This window comes from Rhinopithecus roxellana, chromosome 6, assembly GCF_007565055.1.
Source record: "Rhinopithecus roxellana isolate Shanxi Qingling chromosome 6, ASM756505v1, whole genome shotgun sequence".
Classification (NCBI taxonomy): Eukaryota; Metazoa; Chordata; class Mammalia; order Primates; family Cercopithecidae; genus Rhinopithecus; species Rhinopithecus roxellana.
In genome coordinates, this window is record NC_044554.1 from 6,068,178 (window position 1) to 6,075,385 (window position 7,208).

Sequence of the window (7,208 nt, forward strand, 5' to 3'; positions counted from 1 at the left end):
ACATGGAGACTACACTAGAGTGTCCACCCAGAACCAAGGCCAACAACACTCCAAGGCCCATTCATACAAATAAGCCTTTCCCTATGAAACCTACTTAATAAAATTGGAAGAGGCAACTTTTCTACCAGATACACAGAAATCAATGTAGGAACATGTTGAACATGAAAAAGAAAGGAAACATGACACCTCTAAAGGAAAAAAATGTCTCCAGTAATAGTCCCCAATCATAATGAAATCTGTCAACTGCCAGAAAAAGAATTCTAAATAATAATATTAAGGAAACTCAGTGAGATATAAGAGAATACAGATAGACAATTCAGTGAAATCAGGAAAGTAATAATTTGAATGGGAAATCCAACAAAGAGAGATATCATTAAAAAAAGAGCCAAACGGAAATCCTAGAACTGAAGAATTCAATGAATGAAATGGCAAAATACAATCGAGAGCTTCAACAACAATCTAGACCAAGCAGAAGAAATAATTTCTGAACTTGAAGACAGGTATTTTGAAATATCACAGGTGAACAAAAGAAAGAAGGAAAGAAAGAAATAAAAGAAAAGAAAAAAAGGATTTTAAAAATGAAGAAAGCCCAGAAGTGCAAAGCGTGCACTCCTGGCTGGAGCTGCAGCACTGGGGCAAGGGTCTTGCAGCTGGGCATGAGGCTACTCCACAAACACTATGTGCCCAAAGGCTAGGCCGCTTCAGAGCTGGAGTAGTGTCCCTGTGGCCAGGGCAGGTAGGCAGGGGCAGCCTCAGAGCCAAGACCCATGTGGAAGGGTCAGCACCAGCTGGTTCCTGGTGGACTCCACCTTCAATGTCAAGCTGCAGGGCTACGCTTGGACCTGTTTAGTGAGCACTGGGGTCTTTTTGGATATCCTGGGCTCAGTGCTGCAGAAAGATTTCATATTGCACAATAAAAAGCCTTGAGGAAGACAGAATTACTTTTGGAACATGCATGTTCCACCCCACCTGGACCCCAGATTGTGTGCATCTTTGATGAGCTCTAAGATTCCTTGTGCAGAGTGGCTGACTTGGTTGAACACAAATATGGAATTATGTCAAAGTTTGCAAAAATTACTATCTGATTAAAAAAAAAAAAAAAAAAAAAAAACTTGTGGATTCCCTTGATCCAGAAACCAGGCAAGTGGCTGAACTGTTTATATTTGATTTTGAAATTAGTGGAATCCATCTAGACAAAGAAAAGTGTAAAAGAGCAGTAGACCTCAATGTTAAAATCTTGGATTTGAGTAGTTCACATCTTATGGCAAACAACTTTCCCAACAAGACTGAGAAGCATCTCTTACCAGAACACATTCACCATAACTTTTATCTGATGGGGATCATATCATAATTGATGGTCTCCATGCAGAAGCACAAGGTGACTTGGTGTGAGAAGCTGCTTACAAAATTTTTCTTTATCCCAATACTGGTCAATTAAAATGTTTGGAAGAATTGCTCAGCAACAGAGATCTTCTGGAAAAGTTGGTAGGTATTCTATGTTTTCCCACAGGGCTCTCCAGGGAACAACAGTTAAAAATTCAGAGACTGTCATCCAGTTCCTTGAGAAATTCTCTGACCAACTTTCTGAAGGAACTCGAAAAGATTTTGAGATGATATGAGGGATGAAAATGAAACAGAATTCTCAAAATTCCAAAGTAATGCCTTGGGACCTCTGCTACCACAGTGATGTGATTCATGAACATAGGTATAATATTGAGCCTGGCTTATATTGCCTGTTTTTCTCCCTCGGAGCATGCATGGAAGGCCTGAATATTTGGCTTAACAAACTGTTGTGGATTTCCTTATATGCAGAATAGCCTGCAAAAGGAGAGGTATGTGTGAAGATGTCCAAAAACTGGCCATTATTCATGAATCTGAAGGATTACTGGGGTGCATTTAACTTTGATTTTCTTCAGCAAGCAGACAAACAACATCAGGATTGCCATTTTACAATCCATGGAGGCAGATTAAAGGAAGACAGAGACTATCAACTCCCAGTCATAGTTCTTATGCTGAATCTTCCCCATTCCTCAAGGAGTTCACCAACTTTGCTAACTCCTGGAATGAAGGAAAATCTTGTCCATGAAATGGGACATGCTATGCATTGAATGCCAGGACGTATTTGTTACCAACACGTCACCGGAACCAGGCTGTCCCACTGATTTTGCAGAGGTTCCTTCTATTCTAATGGAGTACTTTGCAAATGATTATTGAGCAACCAGTTTGCCAGACATAATTAGAATGGGCTACTGCCAAAAAAATATGGTGTCTCAGCTTTGTGAATCTAAAAAGGTTTGTGCCGCAGCCAATATGAAACTTCAGGTCTTTTATGCCACTCTGGATCAAATCTACCAGGGAAAGCATCCCCTGAAGAGTTCAACCACAGACATTCTCAAGAAAACACAAGAGACATTCTATGGCTTACCATATGTTCCAAATACTGCCTGGAAGCTGCGGATCAGCTACCTCCTGGGCTGTGGTGCCAAATACTGCTCTTACCTCATGTCTAGGACAGTCACTTCCGTGGTTTGGAAGGAATGTTTTCTACAAAATCCTTTTAACAGGGCCACCAGGGAGTGCTATTGCAGGGAGATGCTGGCCCACGGTGGAGGCAAGGAGCCCATGATCATGGTTGAAGGTATGCTTCAGAAGTGCCCTTCTATTGATTACTTTGTAAGTGCCCTTGTTTCTGACTTGGATCTGGACTTTGAAACTTTAGTCATGGATTCTGAATCATGGAAACACTCTAAATCTCTTAAATTAAGGTCATGTAGATATTGACTTTGTTATAAATGCTACAGCTGTGAAAGTTTGTTTCTGATTTCAGTGTTGACTTCTGTAATAACTTCTGAAAAACTTTAAACTCATAGAACTTGAGATAAATCATTTGTTCTAATTATATAGAAATGAAGAAAGCCTACAGATGTATGAGACACCATTAAGTGAATAAATATTCATATTATGGGTGTTCTACAAGGAGAAGAGAAGGGCAAAGGAGAGGAAAACATATTTAATAAAACCATAGCAGAAAACTTCTCAAGTCTTAGGAGATAGATGGTCATCCAGATCCAGAAAGCTCAAAGAATCCCAATTAGATTTAACCCAAGCAGGTCCTCTCTGAAGCATGTTGTAGTCAAATTGTCAAAAATCAAAGACAATGAATTTTAAAAACAGCAGGAGAAAAGCATTAACTCATATATAAAGGAATCTTCATTAGACTAACAGTGAACTTCCAGCAAAACATTACAGGCCAGCAAAGAACAGGATGATAGATTCAAAGTTCTGGGGGAAAAAAAAAAAATCTGTCAGCCAAGAATATTAAACCCAGCAAAGCTATATTTTAGAAGTGAAGGAGAAATAAAATCTTTCACAGATAAACAAAAATTAAGGAAATTTACCACTAGATCAGCCTTACAAGAAATGCCCAAGGGAGTCTTACATTTGGAAGTGAAAAAATGGTAACCACCATGATGAAAACATGAGAAACCATAAAACTCACTGGTAAAGCCAATACACAAAGGAGAAAAAGAAAGGAATAAGCCTTATCACTACAGAAAATCACCCAGCTGCAACAACAATCAGAAAGTAAAGAACAAAGATACAAAACAAACCAGGTGTAAATATACAAAACAACCAGAAAAACATCAATAAATAACAGGAGTAAGTCCTCATCTATCAATAATAACCTCAAAAGAAAATGGATTAAATTCCTCATTTAAAATATATAGACTGACTGACTGAATTAATAAAAACAAGACCCAACAATATGCTGCCTTCAAGAAATTCACTTCACTGTAAACACAGACTGAAAGTGAAATGTTGGAAAAGATACTTTATGCAAACAGAAGCCAAAAGTGAACAGGAGTAGCAATACAAACAGACTTTAAGTCAAAAGCTGTAAAGAGACAAACAAAGACATTATATAATAAAGGGATCACTTTGGAAAGAAAATGTAACAATTGTAAATATATATATACCCAACACCAGAGTACCCAGATATATAAAGCAAATATTCTATCTAAAGAGATAGACTGCAATACAATAGTCAGGGAGTTAATTCAGCACCCCACTCTCAGCATTGGATAGATTACCAAAACAGAAAAATCAACAAAGAAACATCAAATTTAAATTATGCCATAAAACAAATGGACCTAGCATATATTTAGAGAACATTTCACCCAACAGCTGCAGAATATATATTCTTTTCATCAGCATATGGAACATTGCCCAGGATTGACCATATATAAAAACATGAAATAAGCCCCCAAAATATTTTTAAAAATAAAAATTATATCAAGTATTTTATCTGACCAAAATGGAATAAAACTAGACATCATTAACAAGAGGAATATTTGAAACTATACAAGTACAAGAAAATTAAACATGCTCCTGAATGATGAATAGATGAGGAAAATGTTAAGAATAAACTAAAAAGAAAAAAAAAAAGAAGAAGATAGAAACACAGCAAACCAAAACCTATAAGACACAGCAAAAACAGTATTAAGTAATGTTTATAGCAATACATGCCTACATCAAAAAGCTAGAAAAGGCCAGGCACAGTTGCCCATATCTTCAGTTCCAGCATTTTGGGAGGCTGAGACAGGAGGATCACTTTAGGCCAAGAGTTCAAGACCATCCTGGACAATGTAAGACCCTGTCAATCTATCAGTCAATCAGTAGACTAAGACAAGAGGATTGTTTGAAACTAGGGGTACAAGACAAGCCTGGGCAACATAGTGAGAACACCATCTCTTCAAATAATTTAACAAATAAACTTAAAATGAACCCAAATCTAGAAAAACTAGAAAGATTTTAAATAAACAATCTAGTAGTGCATCTCAAGGACGTAGAAAAGCAAAAACAAACCAAACCTAAAATTAGTATAAAGAAAGAGCAGAGCAGAAATAAATGAAGTTGAGACTACAAAACAAAAACCACAAAAAATATCAATGAAACAAAAAGCTTATTTTTTTCCATTTTTAATTTTTATTATGGAATTTTTAAAAAATAAAAATTGACAAACCATTAGCTAGACTAAGAAAAAAATAGAAAAAAATAAATAATAAATGAGAAAGATTTAACAGATACCAGAGAAATACAAAGGACTATGAGGCTCCCATGAACAACTCTATGCCAGTCATTTTGAAAACCTAAAGAAAACAGATAAATTCCTGGACACATACAATTTACCAAAATTGAACCAAGAAGAAATAGAAAATCTAAACAGACCAATGACAAGTAATGAGATTGAATCAGTAATAAAAAGGTCTCCCAACAAATAAAATCCCAGGATAAAATGGCTTCACAGCTGAATTCTACTGAACTTTTAAAAAAGTATACCAGTTCTCCTGCAACTATTCCAAAAAAATTGAAAGAGAGGGAATTCTTTCTAAATCATTCTATGAAGCCAGCATAACTCTGATAACAAAACCAGATAAAGACACAAATGAAAAAACTATGGGCCAATAACATAGACAGAAAAATCCTCAACAAAATACTAGGAAACCAAATCTACCAACATTGGGGTACAAGTTTCTCTTTGATATACTTATTTCCTGCCCCTTGGACAAATATTCAGTAGAGGGATTGCAGGATTGTACAGCAGTTCTATTTTTAGTTTTCGAGAAATCTCCATACTGTTCTCCATAGTGGCTATAGTATTTTACATTTCCACCAACAATGTATAAGAGTTCCCTGTCCTCTGTATCCCTGTTAGCATTTGGTTTTAGTCTTTTTGGTCGTAGCCATACTAACTGGGGTGAGATGATACCACATTGTGGCTTTGATTTGCATTCCCCTGATGACTGGTGATATTGAACATTTTTTCATATAATTGTTGGCCATAAGTGTGTCTTCTTTTGAGAAATATCTGTTCAGATTATTTGCCCATTTTTGAATTTGATTTTTTTCTCTTGAGATTTTGAGTTCCTTGTTCATCCTAGATATTAATCCCCTGTCAAATTAATAGTTTGCAAGCACTTTCTCCCATCCTATAGGCTGTCTTTTAACTCTGTTGATTGATTCTTTTGCTGTGCAAAAGCTTTTTAGTATTATATAATCCCATTTATTTTTGCTTCTGGTTGGCTGTGCCTTTGAGGTCTTATTCATAAAATCTTTCCTCAGACCACAAAGATACAGAATCATCCTAAGTGCCCATCAATGAATGAATGCATAAAGAAAATATGGTATATGTACACAATGAAATACTATTCAGCCACAAAAAATAATGAGATCCTGTCATTTGCAGCAACATGGATAAAACTGGAGGATATTGTGTTAAGTGAAATAAGCCAGGCACAGAAAGTTAAACACTACATGTCCTCCATTCATTTGTGGAAGATGAAAAAAAAAAAAACCACCTTGATCTCACAGAAGTAAAAAATAGAACAGAGTATAATAGAGGATAGGAAAGGTAGAGAGAAATAAGGGATAGGGAGAGATTTGTTAAAGGGTACAAAATTATAACTAGATAAGAGGAACAAATTCTAGTGTTCTGTACCACTGTAGGATGACTATTGTTAGACATAATGTATTGTATAGTTTCAAACAGCTAGAAGGAGAATATTGAATATTCTCACCACCAAGAAATGATAAAAGTTTGAAATGGATATGCTAATTACTCTGCTCTGATCACTACACATTATATATATTGAAACATTACTACGTACCCCCATAAATATGTACAACTATTGTGTGAATTAAAAAAATAAAATTAAATTAAAGTTCACCTTTTCTTCCAGAGATTAATCCATTAGTAATGGGAAGGCACAATTACTGAGGCTCAAGTGTTTTCAGGACTAATAGGAAACATAGGGCCAAGAGAACAACTATAGGACAATAAAAGAGCCAAGATTATGAAGCAGGAAAGACTTGGATTTTGAGTCCAAAAAGAAGGTAGAAGTTATATCTCTTTAGGATTATCTTCACAGTGGAGAGCAGAAAAACATGCAAAGTGCTGGAATTAAAAAAAAAAATATCTGATGTGAGTAGGTTGAAGGTTAAAAAAAAGAAACAACTGTCAACCAATAATTTTATACCCAGCAAAGTTTGAGAGATCATAGATCATAGATCTGCCTAACAAGAAATACTAAAGAAACACTAAAGAAAGTCTTCATACCAAGAGGAAATAACATAGGATGGTCACTTGAATCCACAGAATGAAATGAAATGGTAAATATGTGGATAAGTATAAAAAATGTATACATATT

The 7,208-nt window shown here is 35.7% G+C and overlaps 1 pseudogene; it reads left to right on the forward strand.

Annotated features, from left to right (window-relative positions):
* The first annotated feature begins 678 nt into the window (after positions 1 to 678).
* LOC104671189 lies at positions 679 to 2,893 on the forward strand (annotated as a pseudogene).
* The last annotated feature ends 4,315 nt before the right edge of the window (positions 2,894 to 7,208 follow it).